Source organism: Arachis hypogaea, chromosome 18 (assembly GCF_003086295.3).
Source record: "Arachis hypogaea cultivar Tifrunner chromosome 18, arahy.Tifrunner.gnm2.J5K5, whole genome shotgun sequence".
Taxonomy (NCBI): Eukaryota; Viridiplantae; Streptophyta; class Magnoliopsida; order Fabales; family Fabaceae; genus Arachis; species Arachis hypogaea.
The window spans coordinates 54316942-54335419 of NC_092053.1; the positions used below are offsets into that span (position 1 = coordinate 54316942).

At 40.4% G+C, this 18478-nt stretch overlaps 2 non-coding genes across 2 annotated transcripts; one reads left to right on the forward strand and one right to left on the reverse strand.

Annotated features, from left to right (window-relative positions):
* Window positions 1-304: 304 nt before the first annotated feature.
* LOC112773643 (small nucleolar RNA R71) lies at window positions 305-412 on the reverse strand. The gene has a single exon (XR_003188183.1). It is a non-coding gene; the product is annotated as a small nucleolar RNA R71 (small nucleolar RNA).
* A 17583-nt stretch (window positions 413-17995) lies between these two features.
* On the forward strand, window positions 17996-18103 carry LOC112774062 (small nucleolar RNA R71). The gene has a single exon (XR_003188574.1). It is a non-coding gene; the product is annotated as a small nucleolar RNA R71 (small nucleolar RNA).
* The last annotated feature ends 375 nt before the right edge of the window (window positions 18104-18478 follow it).

Here is an 18478-nt window from a genome sequence, read left to right on the forward strand (position 1 = left end):
TGCCATTGGAGCAAACAATTTTGAGCTGAAACCTCAATTAGTTTCTCTGATGCAGCAGAACTGCAAGTTTCATGGACTTCCATCTGAAGATCATTTTCAGTTCTTAACTGAATTCTTGCAGATATGTGATACTGTTAAGACTAATGGAGTAGATCCTGAAGTCTACAGGCTCATGCTTTTCCCTTTTGCTGTAAGAGACAGAGCTAGATTATGGTTGGATTCTCAACCCAAAGACAGCCTGAACTCTTGGGATAAGCTGGTCACGGCTTTCTTAGCCAAGTACTTTCCTCCTCAAAAGCTGAGCAAGCTTAGAGCTGATGTTCAAACCTTCAGACAGAAAGAAGGTGAATCCCTCTATGAAGCTTGGGAAAGATACAAACAGTTGACCAAAAAGTGTCCTTCTGACATGCTTTCAGAATGGACCATCCTGGATATATTCTATGATGGTTTATCTGAGCTATCAAAGATGTCACTGGACACTTCTGCAGGTGGATCCATTCACCTAAAGAAAACGCCTGCAGAAGCTCAAGAACTCATTGACATGGTTGCTAATAACCAGTTCATGTACACTTCTGAAAGGAATCCTGTGAATAATGGGACGCCTATGAAGAAGGGAGTTCTTGAGGTTGATACTCTGAATGCCATATTGGCTCAGAATAAAATATTGACTCAGCAAGTCAATATGATCTCTCAGAGTCTGCATGGAATGCAAGCTGCATCCAACAGTACTCAAGAGGCTTCTCCTGAAGAAGAAGCTTATGATCCTGAGAACCCTGCAATAGCAGAGGTGAATTACTTAGGTGAACCTTATGGAAACACCTATAACTCAACATGGAGAAATCATCCAAATTTCTCATGGAAGGATCAAAAGCCCCAACAAGGCTTTAATAATGGTGGAAGAAACAGGTTTAGCAATAGCAAGCCTTTTCCATCATCAACTCAGCAACAGACAGAGAACTCTGAACAAAATGCCTCTAATTTAGCAAATCTAGTCTCTGATCTATCTAAGGCCACTGTAAGTTTCATGAATGAAACAAGGTCTTCCATTAGAAATCTGGAAGCACAAGTGGGCCAGCTGAGTAAAAGGATCACTGAAATCCCTCCTAGTACTCTCCCAAGCAATACAGAAGAGAACCCAAAAGGAGAGTGCAAGGCCATTGACATAAGCGCCATGGCCGAACCTGTGAGGAGAGGAGAGGACGTGAATCCCAAGGAGGAAGACCTCCTGGGACGTCCAGTGGTCAATAAGGAGCTTCCCTCTGAGGAACCAAGGGACTCTGAGGCTCATCTAGAGACCATAGAGATCCCATTGAACCTCCTTATGCCCTTCATAAGCTCTGATGAGTATTCCTCTTCTGAAGAGAATGAAGATGTTACTGAAGAGCAAACTGCCAAGTTTCTTGGTGCAATCATGAAGCTGAATGCCAAATTATTTGGCATTGATGCTTGGGAAGTTGAACCTCCCTTGTTCATCAATGAACTAAGTGATCTGGATCAACTGACATTGCCTCAAAAGAGACAGGATCCTGGAAAGTTCATAATACCCTGCACCATAGGCACCATGATCTTTAAGGCTCTGTGTGACCTTGGTTCAGGAATAAACCTCATGCCCCTCTCTGTAATAGAGAAACTAGGAATCTATGGGGTGCAAGCTGCTAGAATCTCATTAGAGATGGCAGATAATTCAAGAAAACAGGCTTATGGACAAGTAGAGGACGTGTTAGTAAAGGTTGAAGGCCTTTACATCCCTGCTGATTTCATAGTGCTGGATACTGGAAAGGAAGAGGATGAATCCATCATCCTAGGAAGACCTTTCCTGGTCACAGCAAGAGCTATGATTGATGTTGACAGAGGTGAAATAGTCCTTCAATGGAATGAGGACTCCCTTGTGTTTAAAACTCAAGGATCTCCCTCTGCAACCATGGAGAGGAAGCATGAAAAGCCTCTCTCAAAGCAGAGTCAACCAGAGCCCCCACAGTCAAACTCTAAGTTTGGTGTTGGGAGGCCACAACCAAACTCTAAGTTTAGTGTTGAACTCCCATATCCAAACTCTAAGTTTGGTGTTGGAGAGTTTCAACAATGCTCTGAACATCTGTGAGGCTCCATGAGAGCCCACTGTCAAGCTATTGACATTAAAGAAGCGCTTGTTGGGAGGCAACCCAATGTTTATCTAATTCTTATTTTTATTGTTTTTCATGTTTTCTTAGGTTCATGATCATGTGGAGTCACAAAATAAATATAAAAATTGAAAATGGAATCAAAAACAGCAGAAGAAAATTCACACCCTGGAGGAGCATCTGTCTGGCGTTCAAACGCCAGAACAGAGCATAGTTCTGGCGCTGAACGCCCAGAATGGGAGCATCCTGGCGCTGAACGCCCAGAACAAGCATGGTTCTGGCGTTCAACGCCAGAAATGGCAGCAAAGAGGCGTTGAACGCCCAAAATGGGCACCAACCTGGCGCTGAACGCCCAGAGTTGTGTGCAAGGGCATTTTACATGCCTAAATTGGTGCAGGGATGTAAATTCCTTGACACCTCAGGATCTGTGGACCCCACAGGATCCCCACCTACCTCATCATCTCTCTTTCCATTCATGATCATCCCTTCTGTTTTCCATTTACCACTCATATCCATACACCCACTACCTTCAAAATTCAACACCTCTCTCCCACCCAATCCCACCCATATGGCCGAATACACACTCCCATCCATCTCCTCCATATCTTCTTCATTCTTTCTTCTTTTGCTCGAGGGCGAGCAACATTCTAAGTTTGGTGTGGTAAAAGCATAGCTTTTTTTGTTTTTTCCATAACCATTGATGGCACCTAAGGCCAGAGAAACCTCTAGAAAGAGGAAAGGGAAGACAAAAGCTTCCATCAAGGGTCTATAGCTCAGTGGTAGAACATTTGACTGCAAATCAAGAGATCCCTGAGATACCTCAGGGGATACATTTTCTTCCACACAATTGTTAGAAGCAACTAAGGGTGGAACATCAAGAGCACTCCATCATCCTTCATGAAATCAGAGAAGATCTAAAAGCAATGAAGGAGGAGCAACAAAGACAAGGAAGAGACATAGAAGAGCTCAAGGACATCATTGGTTCCTCAAGAAGGAAATGCCACCATTACTAAGGTGGATTCATTCCTTGTTCTTATTTCTTCTGTTTTTCGTTTTCAATGTTATGTGCTTATCTGTGTTTGTGTCTTCATTACATGATCATTAGTAGTAGTAACTATGTCTTAAAGTTATGAATGTCCTATGAATCCATCACCTCTCTTAAAATAAAAACTGTTTTAATTCAAAAGAACAAGAAGTACATGAGTTTCGAATTTATCCTTGAACTTAGCTTAATTATATTGATGTGGTGACAATGCTTCTTGTTTTCTGAATGTATGCTTGAACAGTGCATATGTCTTTTGAAGTTGTTGTTTAAGAATGTTAAATATGTTGGCTCTTGAAAGAATGATGACTAGGAGACATGTTATTTGATAATCTGAAAAATCATAAAAATGATTCTTGAAACAAGAAAAAGCAGCAAAAATAAACAAAGCTTGCAGAAAAAAAAAGGGGCGAAAAAAATAGAAAAAAAAATAGAAAGAAAAAGAAAAAGCAAGCAGAAAAAGCCAATAACCCTTAAAACCAAAAGGCAAGGGCAATAAAAAGGATCCCAAGGCTTTGAGCATCAGTGGATAGGAGGGCCTAAAGGAATAAAATCCTGGTCTAAGCGGCTAAACCAAGCTGTCCCTAACCATGTGCTTGTGGCGTGTAGGTGTCAAGTGAAAACTTGAGACTGAGCGGTTAAAGTCAAGGTCCAAAGCAAAAAAAAAGAGTGTGCTTAAGAACCCTGGACACCTCTAATTGGGGACTTTAGCAAAGCTGAGTCACAATCTGAAAAGGTTCACCCAATTATGTGTCTGTGGCATTTATGTATCCGGTGGTAATACTGAAAAACAAAGTGCTTAGGGCCACGGCCAAGACTCATAAAGAAGCTGTGTTCAAGAATCATCATACTGAACTAGGAGATTCAATAACACTATTCGAAATCTGAAGTTCCTATAGATGCCAATCATTCTGAACCTCAATGGATAAAGTGAGATGCCAAAACTATTCAAGAGGCAAAAAGCTATAAGTCCCGCTCATTTAATTGTAGCTATGTTTCATTGATAGTTTGGAATTTATAGTATATTCTCTTCTTTTTATCCTATTTGATTTTCAGTTACTTGGGGACAAGCAACAACTTAAGTTTGGTGTTGTGATGAGCGGATAATTTATACGCTTTTTGGCATTGTTTTTAGTATGTTTTTAGTAGGATCTAGTTACTTTTAGGGATGTTTTCTTTAGTTTTTATGATAAATTCACATTTCTGGACTTTACTATGAGTTTGTGTGTTTTTATGTGATTTCAGGTATTTTCTGGCTGAAATTGAGGGACTTGAGCAGAAATCAGATTCAGAGGTTGAAGAAGGACTGCTGATGCTGTTGGATTCTGACCTCCCTGCACTCAAAGTGGATTTTCTGGAGCTACAGAACTAGAAATGGCGCGCTTCCAATTGCGTTGGAAAGTAGACATCCAGGGCTTTCCAGAAATATATAATAGTCCATACTTTGGCCAAGAATAGACGACGTAAACTGGCGTTCAACGCCAGCCTTCTGCCCAAATCTGGCGTCCAGCGCTAGAAAAGGATCCAAAACCAGAGTTGAACGCCCAAACTGGCACAGAAACTGGCGTTCAACTCCACAAATGGCCTCTGCACGTGCAACATTCAGGCTCAGCCCAAACACACACCAAGTGGGCCCAGGAAGTGGATTTATGCATCAATTACTTACTCATGTAAACCCTAGTGACTAGTTTATTATAAATAGGACCTTTTACTATTGTATTAGGCATCTTTGGTCTCAGTTTTATTCCATTGTTCATCTTAGGAGACTATTGATCTCGTTTAGGGGGCTGGCCATCTCGGCCATGCCTGGACCTTTCACTTATGTATTTTCAACGGTAGAGTTTCTACACTCCATAGATTAAGGTGTGGAGCTCTGCTGTTCCTCAAAGATTAATGCAAAGTACTACTGTTTTCTATTCAATTCTTCTTATTTCGCTTCTAAGATATCCATTCGCACCCAAGAACGTGATGAAGGTGATGATTATGTGTGACGCTCATCATCCTTCTCCCTTATGAACGCGTGCCTGACAAACACTTCTGTTCTACATGAATTAAGCTAGAATGAATATCTCTTAGATCTCCTAACCAGAATCTTCGTGGCGTAAGCTAGAATGATGGCGGCATTCAAGAGAATCCGGAAAGTCTAAACCTTGTCTGTGGTATTCCGAGTAGGATTCAATGATTGAATGACTGTGACGAACTCCTAACTCGTGATTGCAGGGCGTTAGTGACAGACGCAAAAGGATAGTAAATCCTATTCCAGCATGATCGAGAACCGACAGATGAATAGCCGTGCCGTGACAGGGTGCGTGAGCATATTATTCACTGAGAGGATAAGATGAAGCCATTGGCAAGGGTGATGCCTCCAGACGATTAGCCGTGCCGTGACAGGGCATTGGATCATTTTCCCGAGAGATGACCGAAAGTAGCCATTGACAGTGGTGATGTATCACATAAAGCCAGCCATGGAAAGGAGTGAGACTGACTGGATGAAGATAGCAGGAAAGCAGAGGTTCAGAGGGACGAAAAGCATCTCCATTCGCTTATCTGAAATTCCTACCAATGATTTACATAAGTATCTCTATCCCTATTTTATTATATAATATTCGAAAACACCATTATCACTTTATATCTGCCTGACTGAGATTTACAAGGTGACCATAGCTTGCTTCATACCAACAATCTCTGTGGGATTCGACCCTTACTCACGTAAGGTATTACTTGGACGACCCAGTGCACTTGCTGGTTAGTTGTATCGAAGTTGTGACAATTATGAATTAAGATCAGAGCACCAAGCTTTGGAGCCATTACCAGGGATTGTTCGAGCCTGGGCATCACAATTTCGTGCACCAACTACTAAGCAAATCAAAAGTAAATCAAATCATCCAACAAACTCTAACAGTAAAACAAATTAAAAATAAATGACTAAAATTCGAAAATTAATAAAAATTGTCTCCCATTGAATTTGAAAAGCTTTATTGGGCTTTTTGTTGTCTTGCTTTAGCCCAATGGGCCTTATGAATTGTTGTCCTTTCAGCACCACTGTTTTTGAAACGAACTCTTGGTCTTCTTGATGTCCAAGACTGGCATGACACAATTCTTCTAGAATTTAGATCCTTGAATATGACAAGATTATCATTCCATCCCTTAACTCTAAGATGACGAAAATACCCTCTTGACCACGTATCACCTTCTTGCTTGCTGCTGCTGAAGAATAGGACCGGCGTGCCATGCCATATTGCACGACAGTGGCACGCTTGTATTAGTGGACTCAAGAACCTCCGTTGGACTTGTTGCCTGGCGTGCCATGCCAGGGACACACTCATGGACATGCCAGTTTTAGAGAGTTGGCGTGCCACTTCTAGGCACGCCATTATTGAAGATATGTGAGGCCTTCTGGATTTTATGCCCAGCGTGCCACGCCTGGGTTGGAGAGTTGTCATGCCACACCCTTGGTATTCCATAGTGCATGCTAGTGTTGAAGACTTCCTAGACATTGATGATGGGATAAATGCCGGTTAGGAAATAACCAAAGAAGTTTTTTCTAATTTCAATATCGCAAAGTATAGTTCCAATCGACGAGATATCCCAGATCAAAGTTTACTTGAGTGTCACAACAATCCAATCAATAACCGAGAGTAGAATCCCGGATCTTTCTTCCAAGGACTTGCATTAGAATGCATATTGTTGGTTAGGAATTTTGGGATTTTGGATTGCTTACGGAAGAAGTAAAATAACAAGCATATAAAAGCAACAAACAACTAACAATTAAAGTGATATAACTAGAAATATTAATCAAGCATTGTCTAACTAGCAAGCATGCATCAATATAGCCACAACTAAAAGCATATAAGAATAAGAGACTTGAAATTAAAGTGAGAGAACTAAGAATTCAAGACTAGTAAAGCTGAATAACAATCAATCAATATAAAGATCTTGGCTAGGGGAGAGAATTAGAGTTCCTATCCTCATTGTCATCATCAATTGTGGTGAAAATTGTCTATTGCTTCCACTTAGTTATCCTCTAACAAATGAAGGAAGGTGAAGTGGATACAATTACCTTGAGCTCACAAGTCCTAGCCAACTCCAAGGGAAAGACTAGCTTAAGTGAGGTTCAAACTAACTAGCAACTTCCAATATTCAATCAACCATAGGCTTTGACAATTCAAGAGTTTTCAATACTCAACCTCAGAGCCAAGAGTATAAATCTACTCCCCAATCATAAGATGCATTTTCACAAATACCTTGTGTACACTAAAAGAAGACATTATAAAATTGAGAAATAAATCCAAATCAAAGCTACCCACTAACAATAATTGCTAATAATGAACCAAATAACATCAATGAACATGAAAGAAAGCTCAATGTATTAATAGGAATCAAAATCCAACAAGATTCAAAATAAAAATAAAAACAAGTAAAATTGCAAGAGTATTAAGTAGAATTGGAGAGTAGAAACTACAATTAAAATAACAAGAACTAAAATTAAAAAGGATCTAATTCAAAAATTCAATTGAGAATGAACAAGAACACTAAAACCAAGAGAGAAGTGAGAGTTTCCCTCTCTAGAATTCAAAAACTATCTAAAACTAAGCTAATGGAATGTGTGTCTCATCCTCCTTCACTCCCAGCCTCTAATCTCCAGACTGGGCTCAAAACTAGGCCAGAAATGAGCTCTGAAATTGCCCCCAGTGTGTTCTCTTTAGCGAGGCACGTGCCACTTGTCACGCGTACGCGTCTAGCTACCACGCGTACGCATCGGTCGACTGCTGCACCTGGTCATGTGTATGTGTCAGACATGCGCACGCGTTGGTACTAGCTTCTCAATTCCCCTATTTCTTGTGTTACTTCCACTTTTGCATGCTTCTTTTCCATCCTCTAAGTCATTCCTGCCCTATAAAACCTGAAATCACTTAGCACACGCATCACAGCATCGAATAACAATAAGAGAGTGTTAAGAATTAGCCTTTTTAAGATCAAAGAAGCATGTTTTGAACCAGAATACACAATTAGGAAGAAATATTAAAAACATGCAATTTACATGAATTAGTGTAACAAGAATTGAAAAAATCCACTCAATTCAATCCAAAATAAACCATAAAATTATGGTTTATCAGACATCCTCTGGAATTTTGGCTTGGCATGCCACGCCATAGACACGCCCATGGCACGCCAGTGTTGTCTTGTGCAAGCGTGTGCCTTTTGGCACCCCAGCCACACGTCATAATACACGCCCTTGTTGGGATCATTGGATGCTTCTCTGGATAATTGGCTTGGCGTACCACGCCCTTGACATGCTAACACTAGGGGAATGGGCGTGCCACGCCTGGGACACGCCCAGAGGCATGCTAGAATTGCTTGTGAGGGTGTGTGGCCTTTAGCACGCCAGCCACATGCCATAATGCACGCCCTTCCATGGTTGACCCGCGAGGTTCCTTGTCTTATTGGCCCAGCATGCCACGCGAGTGGCATGCCCTGCTTTCTTTCTTTCTTTTCATACTCCTTGCTGCCTTTTTTCCTGAAATTTCATGCAAATCAAGTACTTATAGTAATGCTCTCTTAAATCCACAAAATGTCATTAATATCACACCATTTAATTGAAGACTTGCTTATTTCTAACCAAAACCTAAATGATATTTGAAGCAGATGATGCCAATCATTACAACACCAAATTTGAATCTTGCTTGTCCTTAAGCAAGCTAGAGTTATATACAATTGTTCTTACTCACATGTGATGCAAAGAAAGCTTGAGATCCAAATAAGGTAATCAAGAAATAGAGATATAAATTTAGTATTTAATCATGCATGAAGTTTATCAATTGTTGACCTTTCAAGTTGAAACTCTTAGAACTTTGAGGATCCTCATTAAGATCATGCCTCAAGAGACCTCTCTATAAATTGTCACATTGAAGTAGTAATTGCACTTTCTTTTTCTTTTCTTAATCTTTTTGCTCTTTTATTTTCTTTTCTTTAATCCTCTTGTTGCTTGACCACAACTCTAAATGATTTGTCTCAAGATGGATCTTTAAAATAAGCTTTCAATTAACACTCCTAAACCAGTTAGTTTTAGAGTACTAGGTGTTAAAACACCCCTAAGAATTTACTTGCTCAAGCCTCTCTTCTTGACATAATTTCACCACAAGCATTTACTAGGATATCAACTCTTTGAGTTTTTGTTTGTTTCTTATTCTTCCTAGTAATTGATACTCAGAGCTTTGAGCCACATTTCTTTTCTTACTTGTGCTACTACTTCTTTGTTATATTGATATTTGAGGATCTCTTTAGCATTTCTCTCTATGTCCTCCTTTGTCTTATTGTTTCACTATCAAGTCACATATTCTCAGACTTTATTTTATGATTTTATACTCAATCAATGTTTCTTTTTCTTTGTTATTCTTTCTCTAGACTTACACTTCCTTTCTTTTTCTTTAAAACAATTCTTTATACAACTCTTCGCTTAGAATAAGAACAAGCAATTTTTATTTATTGAATATAAAAACCACACACAATTGCAGAATTAAAATGCACACATTCATTAAAGCATAAAGACTTAAACTAAACAATCCTAAAGACACACACAGGATAAACATGCATAGCAAGCAACAGTTCATAGAAATCTATTATTAAGACTCCCAGATTATAGTGTTGAAACCACATGAAGGAACTTGATCACCTTTGTTCGTTGTTATTGATCTTTCACTCCTCATCTTCATCATTGCCTTCTTGTGCTGGTTCCTTTGCTTTGGATGAGGTAGCTTTTATTGTTGGATCTCTAGCGTTTCCTCCTGAAGTTGTCCCCCCTTGACCTTGTTGGCTTTCTCTTGGTTTCCAGAATCCAAACCTTTCCATGGTACTTCTTACCTTTTTTTCATGACCCCTTACAACCTCCTCTTGAGCTTGCTGTAGTTCCCCTATTACTTGCTCAAATGGTGCAATCCTTAGATTCAGAGCTGGTATTGCTACACAGAGGTAATTTATCTTGGCCTGGGTATTGATGTCATTCTCTTCTGTTTATGTCCCTGGCCTATTGAAAACCCCTGAATTCTAGAAAATTTCTATCTTGCGCTGCTTGGTGCTCCATGATTTAGTTGAGGGATCTTTGGATTTGGTCTTAGTTGAATTGGCTCTTATTTGAGGCTTGTAGTCCTTGAAATTGTGGCTCTACACTTGGTCTTTCTTGATGTTGAGGTGGTGGTGGTAGTAGTTGAAGGGTGGTTGAATGACCCTTTAAGCTCTTGCTCTTTGGAGTGGGTTGACAGTTACAACCCTCTCTATCTTTTTTGCTGTGATTGATCGCTCCACTTCCACTAAAGCTTCATCATCTCCCATAACTACTCCAGCTTCATTGCATAAAAGTTGGATGATGCTTGGAAAAGTAAGCCTTGTCCTTGAACTTGTGCTTGTTAACACTCTATGTATGTTGCTTGCTATCAGCTCCTCCACCTTTACCTCTTCATGCGTGATTATGCTGTAAATGAGGACAACCCTCTCCATAGTCACTTCAGATATGTTAGAAGTTGGGTTTAGTGATCTCCTCACAAAGTCCAACCAACCTCTCCCCAATGGGTACAAATCCCTCCTTCTTAGTTGATTAGGCCTTCCACCCGCAACCAACTTCCATTAAATTCCTATAACACAAATCTCGTTAATGATGTTGTCATAACCCGGATCATCACTCTTTATTCTTTCCTTAAAGTTCTTTATAGCTGTAGTTCTTTTTAGTCCTAGAGCTCTCTTTAAGTTTCTAGGGTTGAAGTCTATGACTTTGCCCCTCACAAAGCTTTGGTAGGTGGGTTGTTACCTTGGTTGTGGGGTGGCATTCGTATAGAACTCCTTCACTATATTGATTGTCACTCTTCTAGTTGGGTTGCACAAGGTTGATCACCCTCTTCTGTTGATCTCTACTCCTATTTTTGGATATTCATCCCTTTTTAACATGAAACCCACTTCTGGGATGAGTAGCCTCTGGCTTACCAAACCAAAAAATTGATTCTGGTGAAAATTGGAGAGGAATTTATGCTCATCATAGCTGGCCACGCTTGAAGATGCTGGCTCCTTACCCTTTCTTTTCTTTGATCCTGAAGCTTTGGGTGTCATTTATGGTTAAAGATGGTGGTTAGGGCTAGTGATATATGATGATGGAAGAAGAAGAAAGAGCAAAAGAACTTTGCTCCTAGACACCAAACTTAGGGCTTGCTTGTCCCTAAGCAAGAGAATGAGAAAGGAGATAGAAAAGGTAAAGAGGCCTCGTGGATAGGAAGAGAAGAAATAGGGAGGGAAGTGTGAGAATGTGATACAAGGAGAGGGTGTCAAAGATTGAATGAGTTGAAGTGAAGTGTTAAGGGTGGGGCCAAAAACTTGGTGCATGAAATTGTGATCATCAATGGCGCCAACATCATGGTACGCACAATTGTAATCTCAATTCTCTATCACAACTTCGCACAACTAACGAGCAAGTGCACTGGGTCGTCCAAGTAATAAACCTTACGTGAGTAAGGGTCGGTCCCACGGAGATTGTCGGCTTGAAGCAAGCTATGGTCATCTTGTAAATCTCAGTCAGACGGATTCAAATGGTTATGGAGTTTAAGATAATTAAAAGATAAATAAAACATAAAATAAGATAGAGATACTTATGTAATTCATTGGTGAGAATTTCAGATAAGCGTATGAAGATGCTTTGTTCCTCCTGAACTTCTGCTTTCCTATTGCCTTCTTCCAATCATTCATACTCCTTTCCATGGCAAGCTGTATGTTGGGTTTCAACGTTGTCAATGGCTACCTCCCGTCCTCTCAGTAAAAATGGTCCAAAATGCGCTGTCACCGCACGACTAATCATCTGTCGGTTCTCGATCATGTTGGAATAGGATTCATTGATCCTTTTGTGTCTGTCACTATGCCCAACACTCGTGAGTTTGAAGCTCGTCATAGTCATTCCTTCCCAGATCCTTCTCGGAATACCACAGACAAGGTTTAGACTTTCTGGATCTCAAGAATGACCACCAATAATTCTAGCCTTTACCACGAAGGTTCTAATCTTAGATTAGAAACCCAAGAGAGTATACTCCAGCTGTCGTCCAATGACTATGTTGAACATCATGTAGATCGCTTTGTGGTTGTCAGGCACGCGACCTTGGTTAAGCGAGTAACGAAGATTGGGTGATTGTCACGGGTCACCCCTCCATTCTGACTTAACTGAATTAAGTATGAGAGTATATCTTGGAGAAGAAGTAGGCATGAATTGAATAGAAAAACAGTAGTAATTGCATTAATTCATGAAGAACAGCAGAGCTCCACACCGTAATCTATGGTGTGTAGAAACTCCACTGTTGAAAATATATAAGAACAATAGGTCTAGGCATGGCTGAATGGCCAGCCTCCCATAAAGGTCTAAGATAGCATAAGACTAATCAAAGATGAAAATACAATAGCAAAAGGTCCTATTTGTAGAAAACTAGTAACTTAGGGTTTACAGAAATGAGTAAATGATGCAGAATCCACTTCCGGGCCCACTTGGTGTATGCTTGGACTGAGCATTGAAGCTTTCACGTGTAGAGGCTTCTCTTGGGGTTAAACGCCAACTTTTGTGCCAGTTTGGGCGTTTAACTCCATCTTTTATGCCAGTTCTGGCGTTTTGATGCTAGAATTTCTATGTTGACTTGGAACGCAGGTTTGGGCCATCAAATCTCAGGCAAAGTATGGACTATTATATATTGCTGGAAAGCCCATGATGTCTACTTTTTAAAGCAATTGAGAGCGCGCCAATTGGGGTTCTGTAGCTCCAAAAAATCTACTTTGATTACAGAGAGGTCAGAATCTATCAGCATGTGCAGTCCTTTTTCAGCCTCTGAATCAGATTTTTGCTCAGGTCCCTCAATTTCAGCCAGAAAATACCTGAAATCACAGAAAAACACACAAACTCATACTAAAGTCCAGAAATGTAATTTTTATTTTAAAACTAATAAAAACATAATAAAAACTAATTAAAATAAACTAAAAACATACTAAAAACAATTCCAAAAAGTGTATAAATTATCCGCTCATCACAACACCAAACTTAAATTGTTGCTTGTCCCCAAGCAACTAAAAACAAAGTAGGATAAAAAGAAGAGAATATACAATGAATTCCAAAAACATTTATGAAGATCAGTCTTAATTAGATGAGCGGGGCTCTTAGCTTTTTGCTTCTGAACAGTTTTGGCATCTCACTTTATCCCTTGAAGTTCATAATGATTGGCTTCTATAGAAACTCAGAATTCAGATAGTGTTATTGATTCTCCTAGTTCAGTATGTTGATTCTTGAACATAGATACTTTATGAGTCTTGGCCATGGCCCTAAGCATTTTGTTTTCCAGTATTACCACCGGATACATAAATGCCACAGACACATAACTGGGTGAACCTTTTCAAATTGTGACTCAGCTTTGCTAGAGTCCCCAATTAGAGGTGTTCAGAGCTCTTAAGCACACTCTTTTTGCTTTGGACCATGACTTTAGCCGCTTAGTCACAAGTTTTCACTTGACACCTTCACGCCACAAGCACATGGATAGGGACAACTTGGTTTAGCCGCTTAGGCCAGGATTTTATTCCTATAGGCCCTCCTATCCACTGATGCTCAAAGCCTTGGATCTTTTTTATTTTACCCTTGCCTTTTGGTTAAAGGGCTATTGGCTTTTTCTACTTGATTTTTCTTTCTTTTTTTTCTTTATTTTTTGCCTATTTTTCTCTTTTTTTTTCTGCAAGCTTTGCTATTCACTGCTTTTTCTTGCTTTAAGAATCATTTTTATGATTTTTCAGATTATCAATAACATTTCTCCTTTTCCATCATTCTTTCGAGGGCCAACAATTTTAACATTCTTAAATAACAAATTCAAAAAAATATGCACTGTTCAAGCATTCATTAAGAAAAACAAAAAGTATTGCCACCACATCAAAATAATTAATCTATTTTAAAATTCGAAATTCGTGCATTTCTTTTTCTTTTGCAATTAAAAACATTTTTCTTTTAAGAAAGGTAATGGATTCATAGGACATTCATAACTTTAAGACATAGTCTCTAAGACACTAATGATCATGTAATAAAGACACAAACATAGATAAACATAAAGCATAAAATTAAAAAACCAGAAAATAAAGAACAAGAAAATTAAAGAACGGGTCCACCTTAGTGATGGCGGCTAGTTCTTCCTCTTGAAGATCTTATGGAGTGCTTGAGCTCCTCAATGTCTCTTCCTTGCCTTTGTTGCTCCTCTCTCATGATTCTTTAGTCTTCTCTAATTTCATGGAGGAGGATAGAATGCTCTTGGTGCTCCACCCTTAGTTGTCCCATATTGAAACTCAATTCTCCTAGGGAGGTGTTAATTTGCTCCCAATAATTTTGTGGAGGAAAATGCATCCCTTGAGGCATCTCAGGGATTTCATGATGAGGAATTTCCTCATGCTCTTGCCCATGAGTGGGATCTCTTGTTTGCTCCATCCTTTTCTTAGTGATGGGCTTGTCCTCATCAACGAGGATGTCTTCCTCTATGTAAATTCCAGCTGAATTGCAGAGGTGACAAATGAGATGAGGGAAGGCTAACCTTGACAAAGTAGAGGACTTGTCCGCCACCTTGTAGAGTTCTAGGGATATAACCTCGTGAACTTCTACTTCCTCTCCAGTCATGATGCTATGGATCATGATAGCCCAGTATATAGTAACTTCAGACCGGTTGCTAGTGGGAATGATTGAGTGTTGGATGAACTCCAACCATCCCCTAGCCACGGGCTTGAGGTCATGCCTTCTTAGTTGTACCGGCTTCCCTCTTGAATCTTTCTTCCATTGAGCGCCCTCTTCACAAATGTCTATGAGGACTTGGTCCAACCTTTGATCAAAGTTGACCTTTCTAGTGTAGGGGCGTGCATCTCCTTGCATCATAGGCAAGTTAAATGCCAACCTTACATTTTTCGGACTAAAGTCCAAGCGTTTCCCTCGGACCATTGTAAGCCAATTCTTTGGGTCCGGATTCACACTTTGATCATGGTTCTTGGTGATCCATGCATTGGCATAGAACTCTTGAACCATTAAGATTCTGACTTGTTGAATGGGGTTGGTGAGAACTTCCCAACCTCTTCTTCGAATCTCATGTCAGATCTCTGGGTATTCACCCTTTTTGAGCTTGAAAGGGACCTTGGGGATCACCTTCTTCTTGGCCACAACTTCATAGAAGTGGTCTTGATGCACCCTTGAGATGAATCTCTCCATCTCCCATGACTCGGAGGTGGAAGCTTTTGCCTTCTCTTTCCTCTTTCTAGAGGTTTCTCCGGCCTTTGGTGCCATAAATGGTTATGGAAAAACAAAAAGCAACGCTTTTACCACACCAAACTTAGAAGATTTGCTCGTCCTCGAGCACAAGAAGAAAGAAAAGAGTAGAAGAAAAAGAAAATAGAGGAGATGGAGGGGGGTTAGTGTTTCGGCCAAGAGGGAGAAGTAGTGTTTAAGATTTGTGAAAATGAAGGGGTGAAGATGGGTTTATATAGGAGTGGGGATAGAGTACGGTTTGGCCATGTATGGGTGGGTTTGGGAGGGAAAGTGGTTTGAATTTGAATGGTGAGGTAGCTTGGATTTATGATGGATGGATGTGGATTGGTGAAGGGTTTTTGGGGAAGAGGTATTGAGGTGATTGGTGAAGGGTATTTGGGGAAGAGTATTATGAAAAGCTGTGAAGAAGAGAGAGAGTGAGTTGAGGTTGGTGGGGATCCTGTGGGGTCCACAGATCCTGAGGTGTCAAGGAGTTCTCATCCCTGCACCAACTAGAATTGCAAAACGCCCTTTGCTGCCAATCCTGGCGTTAAACGCTAGGTTGCTGCCCATTTCTGGCATTTAAAGCCAGCTTCTTGTCCTTTTCTGGTGTTAAACGCCAGTCTAGTGCCCATTTCTGGCGTTAAATGCCCAGAATGGTGCCAGACTGGGCGTTTAATGCCCATTCTGCTACCCTTACTGGTGTTTAAACGCCAGTAGGCTTCTCCTCCAGGGTGTGCTATTTTTCATTCTGTTTTTCAGTTTGTTTTTGCTTTTCAATTGTTTTTGTGACTTCACATGATCATAAACCTACAAAAAACATAAAATAACAATGGAAAATAAAAATTTAACATAGATAAGTAAAATTGGGTTGCTTCCCAACAAGCGATTCTTTAATGTCAGTAGCTTGACAGTGGGCTCTCATGGAGCCTCACAGATACTCAGAGCATGATGAAGGCCTCTTAACACCAAACTTAGACTTTGAATGTGGAGATTTTGTTTGACTCTGTATTGAGAGAAGTTTTTCATGCTTCTTCTCCATGGTTACAGAGGGAGATCCTTGAGCTTTAAACACAAGGGAGTCCTTATTCACTTGAAGGACCAATTCTCCTCTGTCAACATCAATCACAGCTTTTGCTGTGGCTAGGAAGGGTCTGCCAAGGATGATGGATTCATCCATACACTTCCCAGTGTCTAGGATTATGAAATCAACAGGGATGTAGTGGTCTTCAACCTCTACCAAGACATCCTCTACAAGTCGATAAGCCTGTTTTCTTGAATTGTCTGCCATCTCTAGTGAGAGTCTTGCAGCTTGTACCTCAAGGATCCCTAGCTTCTCCATTACAGAGAGAGGCATGAGGTTTATGCTTGACCCTAGGTCACACAGAGCCTTCTCAAAGGTCATGGTGCCTATGGTACAAGGCATTGAGAACTTTCCAGGATCCTGTCTCTTTTGAGGTAATCTCTGCCTAGTCAAGTCATCTAGTTCTTTGGTGAGCAAGGGGGTTCATCCTCCCAAGTCTCATTACCAAATAACTTGGCATTTAGCTTTATGATTGCTCCAAGGTACTTAGCAACCTGCTCTTCAGTAACATCTTCATCCTCTTCAGAGGAAGAATACTCATCAGAGCTCATGAATGGCATAACTAAATTCAATGGAATCTCTATGGTCTCTGTATGGGCCTCAGATTCCCATGGTTCCTAATTAGGGAACTCGTTGGAGGCCAGTGAACGTCCATTGAGGTCTTCCTCAGTGGAAATCACTGCCTCTTCCTCCTCTCCAAATTCGGCCGTGTGGGTAATGTTGATGGCCTTGCACTCTCTTTTTGGATTCTCTTCTGTATTGCTTGGGAGAGTACTAGGAGGGAGTTCAGTAATTTTCTTACTCAGCTGACCCATTTGTGCCTCCAAATTTCTAATAGAGGATCTTATTTCAGTCATGAAACTTTGAGTGGTTTTAGTTAGATCAGAGACTACAGTTGCTAAGTTAGAGTGGCTCTGCTTAGAATTCTCTGTTTGTTACTGAGAAGATGATGAAAAAGGTTTGCCATTACTAAACCTATTTCTTCCACCATTATTATTGTTGAAGCCTTGTTGAGGCCTCTGTTGATCCTTCCATGAGAGGTTTGGATGATTTCTCCATGAAGGATTATAGGTGTTTCCATAGGATTCTCCCATGTAATTCACCTCTTCCATTGCTGGGTTCTCAGGATCATAAGCTTCTTCTTCGGATGAAGCTTCTTTAGTACTGCCTGTTGCTGCTTGCATGCCAGACAGACTCTGAGAGATCATATTGACTTGCTGAGTCAATATTTTGTTATGAGCCAATATGGCATTCAGAGTATCAATCTCAAGAACTTCTTTCTTCTGATTTATCCCATTATTCACAGGATTCCTTTCAGAAGTGTACATGAATTGGTTATTTGCAACCATTTCAATGAGTTCCTGAGCTTCTGCAGGCGTCTTCTTCAGATGAAGAGATCCTCCAGCAGAGCTGTCCAATGACATCTTTGACAGTTTAAATAGACCATCATAGAAGATACCTATGATGTTCCATTCTGAAAGCATGTCAGAAGGACACCTTCTGATCAATTGCTTATATCTTTCCCAAGCTTCATAAAGGGATTCACCTTCCTTCTGTCTGAAAGTTTGGACTTCCACTCTAAGCTTGCTCAATTTTTGAGGTGGAAAGAACTTTGCCAAGAAGGCATTGACTAGCTTTTTCCAAGAGTTCAGGATCTCTTTAGGTTGTGAATCCAACCATGTTCTAGCTCTGTCTCTTACAGCAAAGGAAAAGAGCATAAGTCTATAGATCTCAGGGTCAACCCCATTGGTCTTAACAGTACCACAGATTTGCAAGAATTCAGCTAAGAACTGATGAGGATCTTCCAATGGAAGTCCATGAAACTTGCAATTCTGTTGCATCAGAGAAACTAATTGAGGCTTAAGCTCAAAGTTGTTTGCTCCAATAGCAGGAATTGAGATGCTTCTCCCATAGAAGTCGGGAGTAGGTGCAGTAAAGTCACCAAGCACCTTCCTTGCATT